The sequence below is a fragment of the Stenella coeruleoalba genome (assembly GCF_951394435.1).
Source record: "Stenella coeruleoalba genome assembly, chromosome: 8".
Taxonomy (NCBI): domain Eukaryota; kingdom Metazoa; phylum Chordata; class Mammalia; order Artiodactyla; family Delphinidae; genus Stenella; species Stenella coeruleoalba.
The window spans coordinates 14701760-14723138 of record NC_137154.1 but is presented as its reverse complement, the minus strand read 5'-3'; the positions used below and the strand labels follow the sequence as shown (position 1 = coordinate 14723138).

Sequence of the window (21379 nt, the reverse complement as noted above, 5' to 3'; positions counted from 1 at the left end):
CCCCACGGCTGCTGAGCTTCTGCACTAGTGGGTCCCACAGGCTCAACACGTCTAAAACCAAACTATTCCCACAAATCTGCTTCTCCTCCTGTGTCCCCTTCCTGTGTGTGTAACTCCAATATTCACCCAGCTATCAGCCCAGAAGCCTGGCTGTCACCCAAGTCTCCACATTCCACACATCCAATCCACCACTGACACGGCATACATTCCAACCACCTCAACAAACCTCCCTCCCTGTATTCTCTACGCTGTGGCCCTAGCCCAAGTAACCAAAGTCCAAAGAGCCTCCAAAGATGCCCCTAGACCAACTGGGGCCTCGTGCTTCCAACCCTCCGCAGGCACCACGTGGGTAGTCCTTCCGTGTCTGTCTTAGGAGTTTTGTCAGGAAGGAAAGCATCCTGTGGGTCCTGTTCACTGGGCTCTGCAGCACAGCACACTGCCCTGCACCCAGTGAGGTCTGTAAATACTCGTTAGAACGACAGAACGAGAGAATGAGCGTGAGAGGCAGCGCTGCCCCCTCTTCCCTGCAGCAGGAGCTCAGTACCACTCGGCAATCCCATCCGCCACACGCAGCGTGGCAGCGACCGAGCCCCGCGCCCGACTTCCGTTTCCGGTGCTGAGCCGGTACCATTGACTCTCCGGTTGCCCGGGAGCCCCTCGGAAGCTAACAATGCGAGGGGTCTCTGTTCCTTTTCTCTTCTATTCTCGCCTAAGCTCCAGCTCTGCCTGACCCAGCGGCCAGCAGCCTGTCGGTGAGAGGAGGGGCCGAGGGGAGGGAGGAGAGGGGAGGGACGGAGGCGGGGGGAGCTGGCCGGGAGACAAGTCAAGTATGAGTAAGTTGAAAACTGACCCCGGCACAGGTTATTATCGGGCTGTTGGAAGTGGCTGATGCAATATGCGGGCAGACACAATGATGCTTAGTAACCAGGACTTATCTCCATAAAACGTGTGCGTACACAGGCCTTAGCAACCTGAAAACCATTTTCTTCTCCTTTAAGATTTATTCGTGAAACGAGCCAGCCACCACTCACACCTGCTGGTAAACTTTCCTCCTGTTTCTGGGGCCACGTCCAGCAAGAGAAGGGGTCCGTATTGGTTTTCATTAGTGGCCGGCACCGTTCTTCACTTTTCTCACCCTTTGTTGAAATGGCAGTGAAAACCCAAGGGGAGGAAGCACTGTAAAGGGGGCTGAAAAGACTGCAGGAGACCAGAGCCACTGACTTTTAGTTTTAAAATGATGTCTTTTACTTGAAGAAACATAAGGATTTTGGCTCCTGAGAGATGCTGTGGGACTTGAAAGCAGTAGGCATTTTGCTATAGATGATAAGAAAGATGGTCACCAAATGAATATCCCCCGACTTGCAGATCTAGTGAACAGAGCCATGATCCATCGTCCTCAGCAATGACCTTGACACATTGGAACGGGCTGCAAAATTCACCCTTTCTCAATTACTCATCACATCCCCACATTCAGTTTTGCTTAGTTGTTTTATGTGGTTCGTGGCCTGATCGTTTGTTTGTTTGTTTGTTTTGTCAGGGTACAGCAGAAGCTCCCAAGTAGCTGAGAAGTTCGTGGAATCTTCCTATTGGTACAACTTTCGCTATTGCTTGTGTTATAGTGTGGGGTAAGGGTGAGCAGACATTTCTCAAGCGCACTGTTTACGTACACAGCACGCTGAGACTTGACTTTAGAAAGTCAAGAGAAGTAGGTTTGAACAATTGATGAATGTAAATAGAAAGGACATTTCGTTTGATAGCAGGAATACAGCTTTTGCGCTAATAAAGTGCTTTCAAAATTAGTGTGCAATTTTTAGTAATTAGCATGTCATTTTAGTTATCAATTGGTTCATAACAAACAGACTAATTAGGTACCCCACTCAGTCATTTATCTAAATGAAAAGTGCTGCTATATCGTATTTGTGGGCATTGATCAAAGCTATGGGAAAAAGAGATTAAGAGGAAAATCGTGGGATTAAATTTTTAACTAGTTTGCCCCCTGAACAATTGCTTGCTGTGACACCATGATTGATTGGCTGCTTACGCCTGTCCAGGAAGGATGTGGCTCTGCTACCAAATCTCTGAACAGAAAAGTGTTTTACAAAAGACTGAATATTTTATTCAGTTATGTTTCACTTTATTCCTGCTTAACAAGCAATTGAAAAGGAAGGCAACGTTTGGGATCTCATAGTCCTGTGTCCGGTGATACATATAAAGTAGGAGATGGAAGCTTCAGTTAGTTCATTAATATCAAAAACTTAATGTGTCTAAAATAAAACTCTCCATTTCCATTTTCCACCCTCTTCCCCTCCCAGAGTTCCTTATTTTAACCAGTGGTAACACCACACATCAATGTGCTCAAGGCAAAAACCCAAGAATAATCTTGAATCCCTCTTCCTCTCACGCCACACAGCTTGTCCATCAACAAGTTCAATCAGCTTTTCTTCCAAAACATATCCAAAAACCATCTGCTGTTCACATCTCTACCTTCTAACCCAGGCACCATCATCCTTTACCTGGTTAACTGCAAGCCCCCTTAATCTGGTCTCCCTGTTTCTCATCTCACGACTCATTTCCTCCAACGCTCGCCCCTCCCCAGTCCATCCTCCACCTAACAGCCAAAATGTTTGTTTAAAACATATATTAGATTCTGTAACTTCTCTACCTAGAACCACCCATTATTGTCTTCCCACACTAATTGCTGAGCCCTATAAGACCCTACCTGATCTGGATTCGTCTGTGACCATTCTCCACCTCTCCACTCACTGTGATCCACCACACTGTCTGTCTTTCTTCAGTCTGCCAAGTTTGGGCCTGCCTTAGGGCCCTTGCACTAGTTATTCCCTTTGCCTGGAACCCCAGGTGTGTACAGAGCCGAATCTCTCAGCTTAATGCTGCCTCCTCAAATAGGCCTTCCTTCACCACCCAAACTAGTCTCCTATTACTTCCTGTCACATCATCCTGGTTCACTTTTATCCCAACACTCCTCATGGTGGCTATCTTCTTGTATCTTTCGTCCTTTGTTTATTGACTAACTCCTGCTACTAATATGTAAACTTAATGGAGGTAAAGATCTGGTCTTTCTTGTGTATTAGTCTATCTCCAGGGCCCCAAATAGTCTCCCATACATGAATGAAAGAATATATGAATGAATGGATTCTGTTGGCACCAAGCTGTTACCATCTCATCATAGGAAGGCTGGGAAAGGTCAGGGGACCAAATACCACTTAGAGTAGACCTTAAGACACGAGACGGGCAAGGACACAGAATGGAGAGAGGCAAGAGGAACATTGTCCGAGGTGGGGAGGGCAGGGGATCAGTGAAGGAACATGGAAATGATAGAGTGCAGCTCTTCAGATATAGCCTAGAAATCCTAAAATGTGCGTGTGCCTACACACGTAGCCACACACGGTCCAGCTTGAAGAACAGCAGCTCTCAGCATCTGCTATGTTGTACCTGTATCTTCCAGAACATTTTCCTGCTAGAGATGCTTAGGCTACAGTGTCTAAAGAGTCTGAATCAGAGGTCTAGGTGGGGCCCACATGTCTGCTGCCGTGTAATGCTTGTAAGCTGGTCTCCTTCTTGGTCGGGACAATAAGGCTGCAGTAAATACTAGCAGCTTGGAGAAGGCAACGTGCCATCCTGCAGCGGTTCTATTAAACCACCCCGTCGGGTGAACCTGAGCAGCTTTCCCTCCATGGACCCCAGTTTTCCTCAAATATAAAATGAAAGCCTTAGTTGGACTCCTGTGTAACTTTACGACTTAACTGAAATTAAGTATGTGGGGTCCCCTCCTCCCTGAGGAGCAAGGGGGGCTACTTCTTAGAAAACCTCGAACCGAAGGCTACATCCTAATTTGGTGATTCCACCTAAATGACATATTTTGTCTAAGAAGCACTTTACCACATTATTCCGTCTAATATTTATATCGAGAACTGATGAAAATGTCAGGAGCAAATTATGCTGCTATGAAACTATGTGGAGATGGCTCACATTTGTTCTCTGACTCAGGTGGATGGGAGGGGCTGGGGATGAAGGAGAGAAAGGGACTATCACTGGCACTCAGGTTTAAAAAAATGCGGAAAAAATGGAGCTTAGACTTTAATCCTTTGATAAAACTTTCTCACCCCCAGCTGGTCACCCAATTCTTGGGATTAGCCTTCTCTCTTCCATTCACCCCTCGGTTGAACCTCTTGTCAGTCCTTTTCCCCTTCAAGGCTGCCCTCAACATTAAAAAACAAAAAAACAAAAAAAAACTGAACTGCAAACTTTATTCAGATCCAATCCAGGGTCCCACATTGCATTTCATTTTCCATGTCTCCTATTTTCCAACCTGTGCCAATTCCTCTTTATTTCGTTGTCTTTCGTCACCTTGACACTTTTGAAGAGTTCTTGTCCATTATTTTGTAGACTGTCCCTCAATTTGGACTTGCCTGATGTTTTCTCATGACTAGACTGGGGTTTTGAAGTTTCTGCAAGAAACCTTCATAGCAATGATGTGTCCTTCTCAGTGTACCATATCGGGGTCCATGCCGCCAGTATGTTTCTTTACTGGTGATAACCTTGATCACTTGGTTTAGGTGGTGTCTGTCAGGTCTTCCACTGTAAAGTGGAGAATTCCATGTGTAATTAATATATTTGGAGGGGGGAGAGGTTGTGAGACTCCCTCAGCATTATTTGTAACCAGATTTTCCTTCTATGTGCACATTGGAATGGAGGAGAGGCAGGTGGTGTGTTTTGCAGAAATCTTTGTTACTATAAGAAAGACCTGTGGCTACATCTTGAGAGACAAAAAGGAAAATGTGATATGGCATGTTTCTACTATGTCTGGGGCGGGGAGTGTGTACATTGTTAACTGAATGGAGTTCAGTTCTTTTTATCCATGAGTTCATTCAGCAAATGTCTGTTAATAAAGGCTAACTCTTGAATTTCGAGTATCTACAAATTGCCAGGCACTGGTATTAGGCTCTACATCTGTTATCTTAGTTCATACAACACTTTAAAGTAGATATTATCACCCATGTTACAGATAAGGATCCTGAGGTTTAAGGAAGCAAGTTGCTCAAAGGCACGTGGCAGAACTGTGACCCGAACCCAGACCTGTCTAACTCAGAAGTGTGCTATTTCCACGACACCAAGCTTGCTCCCCTCCTATGGGCCAAGCACTGTAATCAGCGCTGAGGATACTGAAGCGTTAAGACACGTGTTCAGGAAGAGCTCGTACTCCAGCAGAGGAGGCCTTCGGAAGAAGCGCAGAAGGCCCGGGGAAGAACCGTTACTGGTGGGTCTAGTCCTTTTTTTCTGACAATCACTGAGCTGGTTTTCTCAGGTCTTTACTGAGTCACAGTAGATTGGCCAGGCTGCCTTCAGCGCAAATAGTTCACCAGAGAAGGGAGCTGAGATCGATGGCGTGCTTCCTCTGCTGTTGCTGGCCATGATTTATCTCAGCCGCCCTATGAAGTGGGTGTATTTTCTCCAGTTAGCTCATGAGGAAACCAAGGCTCAAAGGGGCCAAATAACATACCGAAAGTCACCAGCTAGTAAGTGGCTAAACTGAAGTGTGATGGATTCCAAGGTCTTCAGGACCCCTTGATCCGCCCGGGGGGCTGGATTTCAGCATCCTCACCACCAGTGGAGCTGTGTGTCTGTTGACTTCTCCTTTGTAGAAAGGATGCTCGTGATCACCTCATGCCTGATGGTCACTGACAGCAGTGCGTTTGTAACAAGGATTTTTGCTCAAACCAAAGGGTCTTTGTGCAGCTTTCGCTTTTTTTTAATTTATTTTTTATTTTATTTATTTTTGGCTGCGTTGGGTCTTCGTTACTGTGCGTGGGCTTTTTCTAGTTGTGGCGAGGGGGGGCTCCTCTTCGTTGTGGTGCGTGGGCTTCTCATTGTGGTGGCTTCTCTTGTCGTGGAACACGGGCTCTAGGCGGCAGGCTTCAGTAGTTTTGGCTCGTGGGCTCTAGAGCGCAGACTCAGTAGTTGTGGCGCACGGGCTTAGTTGCTCCACGGTATGTGGGATCTTCCCGGACCAGGGATTGAACCCGTGTCCCCTGCATTGGCAGGCGGATTCTTAACCACTGCGCCACCAGGGAAGCCCCGCAGCTTTTGCTTTTTTAAACCACCTCCTCCTACAGTCAGTCCGTGTCAACAGAAGGGAAATGGAAAATGATGATTCTGAATCATTTGTGACATCTAAAATGTTACCTTACAAACAAGCATGCTTCCCCAGGAGGTATGGCATACGGCAAGTCAGGTCTCCCTGCTCCCTGGCTTTTGATGAGAGAGTTTAGTTCCTCCTAGAGTCAATGCTCAATAAATAGCATTTGCTGCTGCTGCTAATAATAGTTTGTGGTCTTCATGTCACAAGGCATTTACTGAACTGTCCAGTGAAAGAGGGGACAGAAAAGGTCTGTCATTCTCCTGCCTCTTCCATTTTGACATCTCCCTAAATGGTCTCATAAGGCGTTGTGCTTTCTATTTTTTATTGGTTTTGAAAATGCAAAAGCAAAGTGGAGTAGCTGAACTTAGTGGCTGGAGAAGAAGAGGCCAGGGATCAGGATGGGGGGAGATCAGTTGGCGAGCTGGCCTATTAAAATTACTCCATTTTATCTCCACCACATGTGGTTCACTGATTATCTTGACTCTGCTACTACTGTTCTAGTAGAGATGATGAGAAAGAATAACCAAAAGGTGAGATGGTCAGTGGCTGTGAAAAAATACAGGGTGTAGGGAATTAGAAGGTGCTCTTGTTTTCCCCATCTTAGTTTCGAATCGCCAGACCAGACCCAGAGTCAAGGATTCAAGTGCAGGTAATTTATTTGGAAGGTGCAGGAACCATTGGTAGGGAATTGGGGAGAATGAGCTGGAAAGGGGAAAAGGCCAATAAAGGGATGTGTTATCGAGCAAGCTGATACTGTGGTGACTGGAGCTTAATCCCACTGGTGAACCCTGAGAAATAGTGGTGTCGAGCACACGTGTCAGATTTATCCACTGTTGCCCTATCCCACCAGGGGAGGAAGTGGGGATATTTATGCGCTACCCTCTGAGTGTCAGTGGTTGAGGGCTGCTCCCATAAAGTGTGCTGGGCACACAGAGTGGATTCTCCAGCTTGGGAGAAAGCTCTCAGGCAAAGAGATGCAAATGCTGGCCGTCGGAAGTCCACCAGTGTGCACTGAAGTGGAAAGGCTTACGGGTGTGGGCTGGGTACCAACAACATCCACTATGTTCCCTTAAAACAAAACAAAACATTCAGTCCTCCCCCAGGGTTCCCCATATCATTAAACGTACTGCCATTTACTCAGCTTCTCATGCTAAAGACCTTACAATTTTCCTTGATATGTTTTTTGGTTTTGTTTTGTTTTGTGTGTGTTTGTTCTTGCCGCACATTCAGTCTATCCCCAAATCCTGTGAATTCCATTTTCAAAATATATCTGAATCCTACTACTTCTCACCATCTCCATCATCATCTTTCACTAGATTTCTTCTATAGCTTTCTAGTCTGAATTTTTATTTATATTCTCATCCCCCATATGGTACCTAGAGTAATCTTTTTAAACTTAGATCACTTTACTCCCCCATCACAAAACCATCCAGGGATCCTTTTTACTCTTAGAATAAAATCTGAAGTCCTTACCATGTTCTACACCATCTGGCTCCTGGCTATAGCCCTGACTTCAGTTTCTATCCACTCACTCACAGTGCTCCAGCCAGATTGGTTTTCTGGCTGCATTCCTACCTCAGGGCCTTTGCACTTGTTCTTTCAACATAGCAAACTACTCTGTATGTTCATGTCACTCAATCAGTTTATTCAGATAGTTGCTCAAATGTCACCTTTGTAGGGAGCACTTTTTAAAATACCCTATCTAGAGAACAGACTTTTCTCGTAACCTGGTTTTATTTTATTTTTTTCCATAGCAGTGATCATGACTTGGCTGAGTGTAGTTTTTGTTTTTATTTGTTGCCTATTCCTGAATTAGAATATAAGTGCTATCAGTGGGGCGGACTCTGATTTGTTGCACTACCCCCAGCCTGGAGTAGCACTAACACATAGTAGGTATTCAATAAATATTTGCTGAATGAATGGATTAATAACTGTTTAATGGTCCTGCTGAGATCAGTCAAGAACTTTCAGAACAGACAGCAGAAATTACAAACCTTAGTTTGATAACTGCCTGCCTGCATCTTTTCCCCGAGCTGTCTCTAATGAAAAACACACACTCTGGGGCTTCCCTGGTGGCGCAGTGGTTGAGAGTCCGCCTGCCGATGCAGGGGACACGGGTTCGTGCCCCAGTCCGGGAAGAGCCCACATGCTGTGGAGCGGCTGGGCCCGTGAGCCATGGCCACTGAGCCTGCGCGTCCGGAGCCCGTGCTCCGCAACGGGAGAGGCCATAACAGTGAGAGGCCTGCGTACCAAAAAAAAAAAAAAAAAAAACCACACACGCTCTTAGCAGAGTCAGTTGAAGGTCCTGGGGCTGCTTCCAACATGTTCTTTCTTGAATCCATTGCAAATCACAACTTGTTCATTTTTCTTTTTGTTTGACTCTCTGAGAACAATAGAGAGAAAACCAAGATAATCAGTGTGCTACATGTATGGTGACGGGGACGAAGTGTAGCCTTGTTCTTTAATAAACTAGAATGCGAAGTTGGTCATTTCCCCAAGTTCCTGGCATGCAGTAGGTACACACTACATGTTGAGTGAATTGACAGTATCATCCCTTTGACACTTCTGCTGCTTGTTCTGCAGAAGATATTTCATTTTAAGACCCACACTCTTAAAGATGCCAGAAAGTGGGGGGACTTCCTTCATCCCTGCCCCCATCCCAGAAAACCCTTAACTTTAGCCACCCCCATCTCTTCTCATACATACCCCACTGTGATCCCCAAAATAGTAGAGTCAGTTCTATCTTTTGTGTGTAGTTTAAAACTATTTAATTTAGTCCATTATAAAAATAACGCAGGCTCATTTTAGAAAAGTTTATAAATTTTTTATAAAAGTAAAACAGAAAAGGGAGAAAAATAACACATCGTTCTATCACCCAGGGATAACCAGTGTTAGTAGGTGGACGTATTTCCTTCCAGTGTTTTCTATGTATATTTTTACACAGTTTTTTGTTTGTTTGTTTTTTTGTTTTTGCGGTACGCGGGCCTCTCACTGTTGTGGCCTCTCCTGTTGCGGAGCACAGGCCCCGGACGCGCAGGCTCAGCGGCCATGGCTCACGGGCCCAGCTGCTCCGCGGCATGTGGGATCCTCCCGGACCGGGGCACAAACCCGTGTCCCCTGCATCGGCAGGCAGACTCGCAACCACTGCGCCACCAGGGAAGCCCTTTGCACAGTTTTAATATACAGTTTATCTCTCTTTTTTACTAACATCATAACATAAGCATTCATTCGTAATATTCAACGCTTTGTGCACATCTTTTTATTTATTTATTATTATTTTTTAATTTATTTATTATTTTTGGCTGTGTTGGGTCTTAGTTGCTGCTCACGGGCTTTCTCTAGCTGCGGCTAGTGGGGGCTACTCCTCTTTGCGGTGTGGGGGCTTCTCATTGCAGTGGCTTCTCTTGTTGCGGAGCACGGGCCGTAGGCATGCAGGCTTCAGTAGTTGTGGCTCATGGGCTCTAGAGCGCAGGCTCAGTAGTTGTAGCGCACGGGCTTAGTTGCTCCGCAGCATGTGGGATCTTCCCGGACCAGGTCTTGAACCTGTGTCCTCTGCATTGGCAAGCGGATTCTTAACCACTGCACCACCAGGGAAGCCCCTGTGCACATCTTTTTAAATAGCTGTGCAGTATTACGTTTCCCTGTTGTAGACCATTTTGCTTGTTTTCTATTTTTCATTATAAGTAATGCTGGGATAAACATCCTTTGACTTGTATCTTTGCTGGCATTGCTGATTATTTCTTTGGGATAGAGTCCCAGGAAAAAAAAATCACTAGTTCTAAGGATACAAACTCTTAAGACATTTTGTAAGATTTCATTTTGATTTCTAAAACTGTTTGGATGTGACTTCCATAAAAGAGCTCCAGAAAAGCAGTTTGCCTCTGAGAATTTACTTCCAGTTTTGAAACGTTTCGGACCCAGGCTGTTTTAGCATTCAGTTTCAGTGAGCACAGAAATCTTCTGTAGCCTTCTCCACTGCAGGCCTCTTCCCGCTCTAATAAAATGCAGCAAGAGCATTATAAAAATCGTCCTTTGGTAAACAGCCTCTTTTTGTGTTCTCAAGGACTGTTTTCTGAAGTCTTTCTGGTGGGTATTGTAGTCACGTCTAGGACTACACGTAGTATTTTTGCATGCCTGCTCATGACGTCTTAAGGGTTTACTTATGCTTCTATGTTTTATTCATTGCCAAAAGGAGGTCCAGGTTTCATGGCAGTGAAACCCGCTTTTATAAGTCTGTCTGAGTCCAGCCTCAAAGGCCAGGACTCCCTTGTCAGGGACTGCTTTTGGTAACATCATAGGAGTAAGGCTGGGCCAGCCTGGAAAGGGCCCTGCCAAAGATGGACGGTTTATAAATAGAGAGAAGCCATGGCCTTCATAGGTAGGAGGGGTAGGCATTATATAATACCACGATACCCAGGAGACATAATGTCTGGAAGAGCCGAGGGTTCTGGGATGGTTTGGAAAGTTATGGCACAGCCAGCTACATAATCTCATGCATGCAACCTTATTAAGCAGAATGAACCCAGCGTCTCTGTATTGACCTGAAAAGGTGTCCAGGCTCTTTTGTTAATTCTAAATAGTAAGTTGTAGAGAAATATATATGGTTTGATCCCATATTTGCAAATAAAGGCAAAAATTGGGTTCCAGGTAATCTTTAATATCTACATGAACCAAAAGAAACATGTGGAGGGACACACATGAGACTGTTGGTAACTGACTACTCAGGAATGTGGAACTGGATTATAGAAGAATGAGGAAACCTCTTCTTTGCACAACTCAACTGAATAGTGTATTACAAAGAGCAAGTATTACTTTTATAACTTAAAAAAATGATGAAAGCTAAAGAAAGAAAGAAAACACACTGGAGAGGAATGGACTGAGAAGGGAAGTTCATTCAGGAGCTAGTTGACAGGTAGGCGCTGCGCAGGGTTGGGGTCCCCCTCTTGGCGAGACAGGTGCAGCCCCGTAGAAAGGCCAGGCTTCCCAGAAAACTGGGGCTGGGTGGGCCGTGTCCTTCCACTGGCAGCTGTTAGAGAATCGACGGTGTTGGCGTTCACCTGCGATATCACACTTGGAAAGGCTTCTGGAAAAAATAACCGGAATGATCCAGACAGAGGCAGGAGTTACTGTCCTTCCTCTGGAGGCTTGAGGGAGGGTGTCTAGGAGCAGAGAGGCAAACAGCCATTAAAAGCCCCAGAATGGAAAAGATTGATTCAGCCTCAGCCTCCTAGCGCACTTCCTAGACATCTGTGAGACGGGCCCCAGGCTTTGAACTGGAGACAGTGCCCAAGCCTTTTATTAACCTTCTTCCCTCGGGAGCCGGGGACGAGGTGTGTGTCTTTGAAGAGTGGTGGCTCAGAAGCGACACGGCTTTCAAACATGATTTGTTTTTATTCTATTGGTGAATTAGGGTGTGTTTAAAGGGAAAGAATGATTTAGACGACGACCAGTCTGCTGGAAATATAAAGGGATAATTGAATCTGCAAGTCTATTAAAGAGTCTTGTCTTGCATCTTGTGGGATGACATTTATTGCAGAGACCAACTTGGCTCTTGTTTTTCAGTTTCTTTTCTTCCCTTTCTCCCTTTCTGATCTTTCAAAAATTAGATTTTCCCTTCCCCCAGTCAGAAACTTTTTGAAAAGCCTCTGAGGAGAGTCAGGACCCCTGAAAGGAGCACATCGAGGCAGCATCGTGTGGCAGTTTGGCGCGGGGACTCTGGGAGTCGGCAGGTGCCTGACACCCTGCGGTAAGTGCCTGGTCAGTTGTTACCATCAGAATCTCTGTCATCCCCAGTTCTGACACCAATTGCTCTGTTTCCTTGGGCAAATTAGTTCATTTCTGTGGTCCCCCTGTTCCTCCCATGCCAGCGGAGCCCTCGACAGTTAGTAACTCCAGCGAAGCCCGAAAACGCAACACAAGCAGTGCAAAGGCAATGCCAGTGATCAAAAGAACCCACCCCGCTTGCCATGTAGACGAATAATATCATTTCACTGGGGACTGCTCTCAGTAAGTGGGCTCTTTTTTCTCTGAAGAGCCTGGAATCTGTTCCTCAGGGCTGCTAAAACTGGCCTTGTTCTGTGGTCTGATCCGCTGGCCGACCTGTGTCTACATTACTAAAACTGGCCGGGGGCCCTGGCACCGTCCCGCCACGTGGGCCGCCAAATCGCAAGGCCCTTTCTTTTGAGCAAATAGCATCGCACACGTTGCCATCAAGAAAACGAAAGCATTCACAGTGGCACAGCGTCCAGCTTCTCTCTGTGGCCTTTTGAAACAATTTTGTGACCAGGGAGTGGCAAGAAACAAAGGTCTTTCTATCTGATCTGCTCACCAGGCCGGCGTCAGATCACACAGGAGCCTGCACCCCTCTTCCCCCGGTACCATCGGATTGTTATCGCTGCGCTTGTCTCCTCTCTCTGAGTAGGACGAGGCAGGCAGGCAGGCAGAGGAATATATTTCAACTGCCCTTGACTCTGTTTATAATCACCAACATGAAAGGAAGGGAAAGAGATTGAGTTTATAGGACTGGCTCTTTGTGTAGCCTAATTTATCTCTCTCCAGCAGCAGTGGGCTGAGCAGGTTTCCTTTTTTGTTTCCGATGCGGGAAGCTGAAATATGAATCTATGTTGATGAGAGAATAAAGGAATTGAAAGAGGCATAAGTCTTATCTTCTCGCAACCCTAGGAGATCAGCTCTTTGTGAGGAAGGGGATTATACTTCTGTAATTAACTGCTTTGCAGCTCCTGGTGATGGCTCAGGCCTGAATAATGGCACCCAGAGAAGTTGGATAAAAGGCGGGCAGGTGGGTGCAGCCACGGACCGTGAACAATGGTCTCAGGGCTTGACATCCCTTCCCAGTGCCCAGCTCGCAGAGAGTCAAGCCAGGAGATATTTGTCCCCTGTCTAGCAACATTCACAGCAGAGAGAATAGAATTCCAGAACAAATGTTTAAAGCTCATAGAGACCTGTTCCTCTGTAGGCTGGTAGCTGCCCGGAGGTACCTTGAAGACCTAAGCCAGGTTGTACACCCTTTGTGTTCCCGCCAGTGCCCGGGACCTGGTAGGTGCTGACTAAACTTGGTGAAGGTGGCTGCCCCTTTCCAGCTGTGGGATTTGGGGAAAGTTGTCTAATTTCTCTGATCTTCAGTATACCATCCACAAAATGCAAGGGGTCTTGTAGAGTTTGGGGTAAGAAGAGTTCAGATCATGATAAACAAATTACTTATGACATCGCCTGGCATATATGGCAAGGGATCAATAAATGCTAGCTGTTATTATTACATTGTGGAATGCAAATGGGTGGCGAGCTCATCACTGTTTACGAGTGCCTTCTCATGCAAGGCACCATACATACCTTCGTGCCCGAAAGCCTCACATCGTCCTTGTCAGGTAAGCAGGGTCCTTCCCCCCATTTCACTGATGACAAAACAGGCTCAGACTGGAACAGTGACCTGCTCGAGGTAAAGGGCAGGAGAGGAGACTGGAAGCCGGGTGTTCTGTCCTGGGCCCCTCCCCTCCCCTCCACACCAGCCTCCCAGGCCCTCAGCCTGTTCCTCGACAGGTGTGTCTGCCCATCACTCTCCAGACCTCATCACCCCAGGATGAAACCTCTGGGCCATCTTTTTGCTTCCTTTTTTGCTCCCTGCCTGTGTCACTGAGTCCTAGAGATTCTTGAGATGTTTTCAGAACTTCTCCCTACTCAATCCTGCTGCCACTTAACACTGGCCCAGCACCTGGTCGTTTGATAACCAGGCTTCCTACAGCGAGCAGGCTCTTGAGTGGTGTCTAAGGGAGGGCGAAGCTCCCTTCCCATGACCCCCCACACCAGTGCCAGGTGAGTGGTCCCAACCTCCACTTCCCTGTCCTTCCCTGCGAGGGATCAGCGCCCACAGCGTCAGCTCCACCGTCCTTTTCTGGGATGCAAGGCCCTTCAGCTGACCCACCCGAATTTGTCTCTTCTCACTCGCAGTGAGAACCCCCTGCTCTGGCTGAGCCTGCCTCGTCTCCATCAGGTAGGCGCCCCATGGCCTCTCTGAGCGCTCAGTGGATTAGATCCTTGATAAGGATGCAAATGCCCCAGAGGGGATGCTCCATTCAATGCACGGTCAGTGCTTGACAGAGCCATGAACAGAGAGCTCCTCTCTTCCATCCACCCACGCGTTCTACAGATGGACCCTGAGGCCCGGTGGCTTAGCCAAAGCCACACAGTGAATGAGTTTCAGAGCCAAGTCTCACACCTAGGTCTTCTAGCTTAGAATTCAGTGCTCATCCGTTAGACCAATGGACTGCATTGCCCTCAGTGGTGATGGCAGCCACTGGCCAGAGTGGTGGCGGGGGCACCTGAACTCAGTCTCCACGTGGGCGGTGGACCTGTGTGATTCACCAAAGGGACGGCCTGATGAGGGAAAACGACTGAGTTAGGCCCTGGGGCAGGGCTGTGGTGGGCAGGATCTGGGGGGTGGGGGAGACAGGGTTGGAGACTGAAATCTAGAGAGATTGTCATGGAAATCAGTGATTGTAAGGCAGGTGAAAATGCGGCTGTATACTGGCCCCGCAATGTGCTATGGGAACGTAGCAATTAACTTCTCTACTCATGGGAGATGGGATCCAGGAGGGCTTTGGGGAAGAAGCGGCCTGTGACTTGGGTCTGAAGAAACAGGAGGAGGCTGTTCAGGGGCTGTCAGGGGCCAGGCGTTCTGCATTGAGGGAGCAGCGTGGACAGAGGCAGGGAGGCCGGACAGCCTGGGCTGTACGTGGAGAATAGCACAGCGGGCAGCAAGGGAACCTGGAAAAAAGCAGAGGAACCTGAATTGAAGTTCTGACTCTGCAGCTAGTCTAACCAGCTCAGGATCTGGACAAGTCACTTTATCTTTCTGGATCTTAGTTTCCTTATATGTGTAACTGGCATAACGATATTATCTGTCTCCTGAGGGTTATAGTGAGGATGAACCAAAACAGTAAGGCACCAAATACAGGGCCTGGCACATAGTAGGTGCTCAACAAAAGGCCCAGTATGGCCGGAGGGTAGGTCCTGTTGGAACACAGGGACAAACAGGGGTTTGGGCGATGGTGTATGTTTTCTTTTGCCTTCCGATGGGCCCTTTCCCCTCCTTCCAGGGGCTCCCCAGCTGGCCTGGGAGGGCTGCTCACCCACTTAGAGTTGCCAACATGTTTGGCCATTCTCGGGTCCAGAACGATCTTCTGGTTCCGTCATCATCCTTAAGCTCTTTCCAGCCTGAACACAACTGGGGCTAGCGTTCCAGGTCTGGTCATGTTTGCTGGCAGAGCCCGTGTTTGGGAGCGACAGCTCTGTTTAGGTAGAAACAGACACTGAAAACAGCTGCTGGCTTCTCTGCCTTGGTAAACACGGAGTAAACCCTGCCACTCCGGGCTTTGCGAGGGATCAGGGAGCACAAGGCAGGCCCTACTCACGGCGTCCTGTGGGGTTGGGAAAGGCCATCTTTTCAGCAAGTGTGCCAGCCTCCTCAGGCTGGGGCCAGGTTTAGGGGTGGCGGTGGGAGGAGTTAGAGGCCCTTCCTTCCCTCTTGGCCTCTAGGTGTCAGAGGACTCTCCAGGCACTTCCTGCCATCTAATATCTGTGGGACTTCAGGTCAATTTTTCAACCTCTCTGGATGGGCCAGTCAGCAAAGGCAATTCCTGGTGTGTCCCTGTGTGCTGTTCCTCTTTAGTGAGTGGTGGCCAAACTTACCTATGCATCAGAATCACCTGGGTGAGGCTAACTAAACATTCAGATACCCAGGCCCTGCCCCAGACTTACTGAGTCAGAATCCCTGAGGGCAGGGCCCAGGAACCTGCATTCTAATGACCTCTCCAGGTGATTCTGGTACAGGCATCCCAGGAACGATATCTCCATAATCTCTGTCTGAATTCCACCAGGTTCCCTGGGGAACCAGGAGAAAGAGGCAGTTAGAAGGGCGGGCTAACAGGGGATGTCAACACACCACTCCTCTTCACACGTACCTCTGCAGTTACGCTTTTTTGGCGTTGGCGTAGAAACAGAAGCTCTTAGATGTATGTCTCCTTAGAACAGATGCCATTACTCTTCTAGGATATAAAAGAGTGATACCCCATCCATTAGACTTAGCCCATTTCCAGTCCATCCACCCATCCTCCATCCATCCACCCATCCTCCATCCATCCATCCATCCATCCATCCTCCATCCATCCATCCATCCATCCTCCATCCATCCATCCATCCATCCTCCATCCATCCATCCATCCACCCATCCTCCATCCATCCATCCTCCATCCATCCATCCATCCATCCACCCATCCTCCATCCATCCATCCTCCATCCTCCATCCATCCATCCTCCATCCATCCTCCATCCATCCATCCATCATCCATCCATCCATCCATCCATTCATCCTCCATCCATCCTCCGTCCATCCATCCATCCATCCATCATCCATCACTTTTTTAGTACCTGCCTGTTCTGTGCCTGGCTCTGGCTGGGCTTTGGAGACACAGGGAAGAATAAGATCTGGTTCCTGGCCAGAATTCCCCATCTAGATAAATAGACACACAAGTCATCCTAATATAGGGGGATCCCTCCAATAAGCGATGTCTCAAGTAGGTACAGGGGTGGCACAAGGCAGGAATGATGGAGTCCACGGGCATGGAGGATGGGTCAGAGAAGGCCTCACAAGACAGCAGTTTGTGAGTAGGTCATGAAAGGGGGTAGGAGTTTGCCAGATGGAGAGGCCGTGTGAGGGTGTGTAGGAAGGTAGGTGACTCCTATGAATGAAACCCCTTCACATCCATTATGAGAGCAGAGGCCTCTCTTTGGGCTCCATGGAGCCCACATTCTGATGCTCATATGCAGCTGCATCTTCAGTCTCATCTTCTGGTCCTTCAGAGTGAGAAGAAACCACTCTGTGGTGTGTGTTGCAGGCTCATGGCAGCTGTCTCTTACACAGCGCAGTTGTTGTGGAAAACAGCCATCCGAGTTGAGAGGCATGGGATGCTTAAGAGCATCCTAGCTCTGCCTGCAACTCACTAGGTAACTGAGGGCAGGTCCCTGAGCCTCAGTTTCCCTGTCTCTAAGATAGAAGGTTGGCTTCCAGTTCTGCCAGTTTCTGCCTGGGGCACGGCCCCGACACCCTGGCATCAATATACTTGTTAGCAATGGCCTTTCTTCCCACTCCAAGCTCATCTGTCTCAGCATATCAGCAGCACAACATCTTGCAGGATTAGTGTATCGGATTTGAGCCCCCCGCATATTCCCTGCAGTCCAGAAGTGGTTTTGCAGGGAAAATGCAAGGTGGATGTAAGCCTGAAGGTGGCGCTGTGGCTCCAGTTGCGGAGCTGCTCTCTGGAGCAGGTCTGTGTTTTCAGAGCATCTGTGCAAACTGTGCCCGGTTGATGGCAGGTTCTCTTCTCTCATGGAGCCCTCACAATCCGGCATACCCTGCTCGTTTGAAAGAAGCAGCCAGGCCAGCTCACTCGGGCCTCCCCGCCTCCTGGGCCCCTTCACACATCTTCAAACCTCCCTGTTTCCCTGTGGGTCCTCCCTTCAGCAGAGGAGGAGGAAAGCCTATTGAGAATGGCTTGTGGGCGGAGCAGGGGTCTGCGCCGGAGTTTTTCTGGTGCTCATTGCAGGCAGGAGGCCCTTGGTGTGGAGCTGCTGTGGGGTCTGTGACATGACTTGCTGTGTTTGGGTCACAGCCTCCTTGACCCGCATCCCGACCCCCGACAGTGGATTTCCCCCGGGGTGATGATATTTTGAAAGCACTCCATACTCTTCCCGCTGCTGCCTTCTCTCCATTCATTTGGGTTCGCTTTTTAGCTGAGCCACTGAATAACGAATCCAGCGGGAGAAAATGATGGGGGCAAGAGGAAGGAAAGAGGAGAGCGCTAACATTTATAAAGTGCTCGCTGGGTGCCCAGCACCTCCACCAAATAACTACAGCCGCGAATTTTATACTTTCAGCTGCATCACCCTTTCCTCCAACCAAATTCACAAGCCAAACTTGCCACGGAAACCAGACACAGCAGGGGAGCTGCTCCAGTGGGACGGGTGGGGCACCAACGGGCCCTGCCCCTCACCTCCGCATCCTCTCCCTTCCTCCCTCCCAGCAGCCCCTCTGGTGCTTCCACCAAAGCTGGATCTAAAGCACTGTGCACCTTAATCTGTATATAACTCTTAAGAGGAAATAGTCCCCTCATTTTTCAAACGTAAAAGTGAGGTGATTTGCCAGAATCCTATGATCAATAAAAGGCAGACAGCCAGGCTGTGGGCCCAGGCATGCCTGACTCGAAAGCCCCCAACTCTGCCTGGAAGACACTGGGTGCTCTGCTGCCCAAGGAGGGACAGGAAGAGGCGGTGGCTCACCCCCCGCCCCCGGCCCCCCGCCCCGCGGTAGACAGCGGACCAGGCCAGATACAACGGACGCGGTTGATGCCAGATATCTGGTAAACCGCCTGCAAAGAAGGAACCCAGATAGGACGGGAGGACCGTGGAGGATGGGAAACACATGCGGAGTGGGTTCTGCGGCACCAGGGACACGATCGTTCAGCCCCCAGGCACGCTTCAGCTTGGCTGACTTCAGAAGACACCAACGAGCCATGTGCTAGACATTCACAGTCAAGCTTTCCAGGCCCCGATCAGACTGTTTCGTTCCGGAGCAGCCAGGACTGGGGGCGGTAAAATGTGAACTGGATCTCGTTCCTGCTTTGCAGGTGGAGGGGAGATCGTGCAAGAACAGCAAGACGCTTAAAAAAGAACAAAATGTGAAGTCGTGTGTTCGCTTGGAATCTTGTAAGGAGCGTGGATTTGGAGTCAGAAATCTATGGGTTCCAAGGTCATCTCTACTGGTTTGACCTGACTTCTCTGAGGCTCAGTTGCCTCCTTTGTAAAACGACATCACCAGCAGTGCCTGTGTCTCCGGGCTGCTGTGGGTGGGTTACGTGAGCTCTCGAGTGGGGAAGCGTCAAATCCGGGATGTACAAAGTAAACAGGGGTTCTCTCCCTGCTCTCCTACCTCTTCTCAAAGCCCATTGAATTGATGGTATGTCCTAAACGGATGTGCTTGCAAGGGACACTTAACAGATGGGTTATCATTTCTGATTTTGGTCAACTGGCTGAGACACTTTTTCATCTTATTATGTGAGATGTGACACGGATCCTCAAAAGTGTAAACATAGAGCCTCAGAGAGCTCAGGATGGTTGAATCCAACTCCTTCGTTTTAGGGAGTGGGAAAATGACTTACCCAAGGTCACCCATTGGGTTAGTGGCAGAGCTGGGGCTGGAACCCAAATCTGTTGACTCTCAGCCCACTGCTCTGTCATCCCAGGTGAGAAGGAAGGTCCGCAGGATGCTCTGTTGATCCCTTCTGGTCCATGATTCCTACCTCTGTGAGGAGAATAGAGGGAGGGGTTCACCAAGGAAGACCCACTGTGTTCCACGAACCCCATCACGTGGGGTCATGTGTTGGGGGTGAATGGAGCCTCCGTTATGGGACTGAGATCTGAGGAGGCAGGACCAGTCCTGTCATCAACCAGAGTCAGAGGTGAAGCAGGCTCCTACCACAGGTGTAAGGAGATTGTCCAACTTGGAGTTGGTTCCATCTCTGCCTCTTACCAGCTGTGTGACCTGGGCAGGGAATTTCTCTCTCTGAGCTTGTCCTGATCTGAGAACCAAGGAGAATAAAAGCATATACCTCATAGGTTATGGTTAAGATTAAACAAGTTAATATAATAATAATAATAGCCAACAGTTAGGGAACACGTACTATGTGCCAGGTTGAGTTCTCAACTCTTTATATGTATTTGCTCATTTAATCTTCATAACAACTTGTATTTCGCTACTGAGGAAAGAGACTCAGAATGGTTACGCAGAGTCCAGGGACACACAGCTGCAGAGGACAGAGCCAGATACTGAGCCCAGCTGGACTGGCTCTGGCATCCCACTCTCTCAACCACTCTGCCCCTTGGCCTCTCGATTTAGGCAAAGCCCAGTGCTTAGCATGTAGGTCTCCAGAAAAGTCCATCCCTCCCTCCCTCTCTTTTCCCTTCCTCCTCACCCACCCCCTTCTTGTTCCCAAGAGTGGGTGGGTTCCAAAAGCAGTTACGCTCTGGTTTCTCAGACGTCGGAAGTCCACCCAACTTAACCATTTCACCTTGAATAACTTTTCTTCTCTGTTTTGTTGTTGGTTTTGCTTTTTACATTTTTTTGTTGCTTAATCAAAAGCGCAGCTGAACTGCCAGCAAGGCAAATCTCTTGATCCTGTGCTCCTGGGCACCAGGTGAGCCTCTGCTCAGCTAAGCTCCCAGTGCCAGTGAGCCAAGGGGCATGGTCGCCTGGCTTCCACTTGCACGCATGTGTGCTGACTCCCAGCCCGCAGCCAGCTTCCTGAATACGAACAACCAATTTGGGAAAAAAATACGCCGCCTTGTTTGTGGGTTTCTGGCGACACTCGTTCAAGTTCCTGGTTAATATAGAGACCTTGTCAAGATGTCCAAATACTCTTCTTAGCACAGAAACTTGTCTTACCACCCGTATCCACATAGCCCCAAAGAGCAGACGGTCCCAAGTGACAGGAAAGGCTCAGCCACTGAGTCTTCCTGAACCCCGACTGCCCTGAGGCTCTGGTTCCCTTCCAGCTACTTGCAGGCCATGGGCCCGTAGAGGATATAACAAGGAAATAGCAAAGAGCGCCGAGTGAGACCAAGCGGCCTTGTGAATAAAGGCAAATCAGGACAATGGAGAATCTGGCCAAGCTGTTTAAAGGCCCAAATGTATTGCTTTTTCCAGTGGCCCAAAGGAAAAGCAGTCTGCCATGGGGATCCGGATCCGCTACTGTCACAGCTGGAAGGGCAAGGTCGAGACTCCAGTGGACTGGATGCTAAGGTTGGGTCTCGGACCTGCCTCTGAGCCTGCAATGCCAGCATCGACATTTGTGTTTATACAAACGGTTAGCAGAGCCCCCAGCGCCCTCTTGTCATCCCATCTCTGCTTGTTGAAACCCTGCCCGTGCTTTGGGACCCCTCTCCAATGCCAGCACTTCCAGAAAGACTTAAAATCAACCCCTTTTTCTCCCTTGTACCTCTCATCATAGCCTCACCTCTGACCACCTTCTGCCTGGCATTATGGCGTCTTATACACCTGCCTTCATTTCGGAGATGCTCATCGAACTCTAATTACATGGCGGAACCAGAGCTAGTCACTGGTGATGAGAAAGATACAATCCCTGTATCACT

At 48.5% G+C, this 21379-nt stretch overlaps 1 long non-coding RNA gene across 2 annotated transcripts; it reads left to right on the top strand.

Annotated features, from left to right (window-relative positions):
• Nucleotides 1-629: 629 nt before the first annotated feature.
• On the top strand, nt 630-21085 carry LOC307190504. Of its 2 annotated transcripts, XR_013829475.1 has the most exons (5): nt 630-752; nt 1538-1589; nt 5027-5278; nt 11767-11906; nt 20934-21085. It is a non-coding gene; the product is annotated as an uncharacterized lncRNA (long non-coding RNA). The 2 variants fall into 2 exon arrangements; XR_013829476.1 differs by lacking the exon at nt 20934-21085 and having other exon boundaries at nt 11767-13425.
• The last annotated feature ends 294 nt before the right edge of the window (nt 21086-21379 follow it).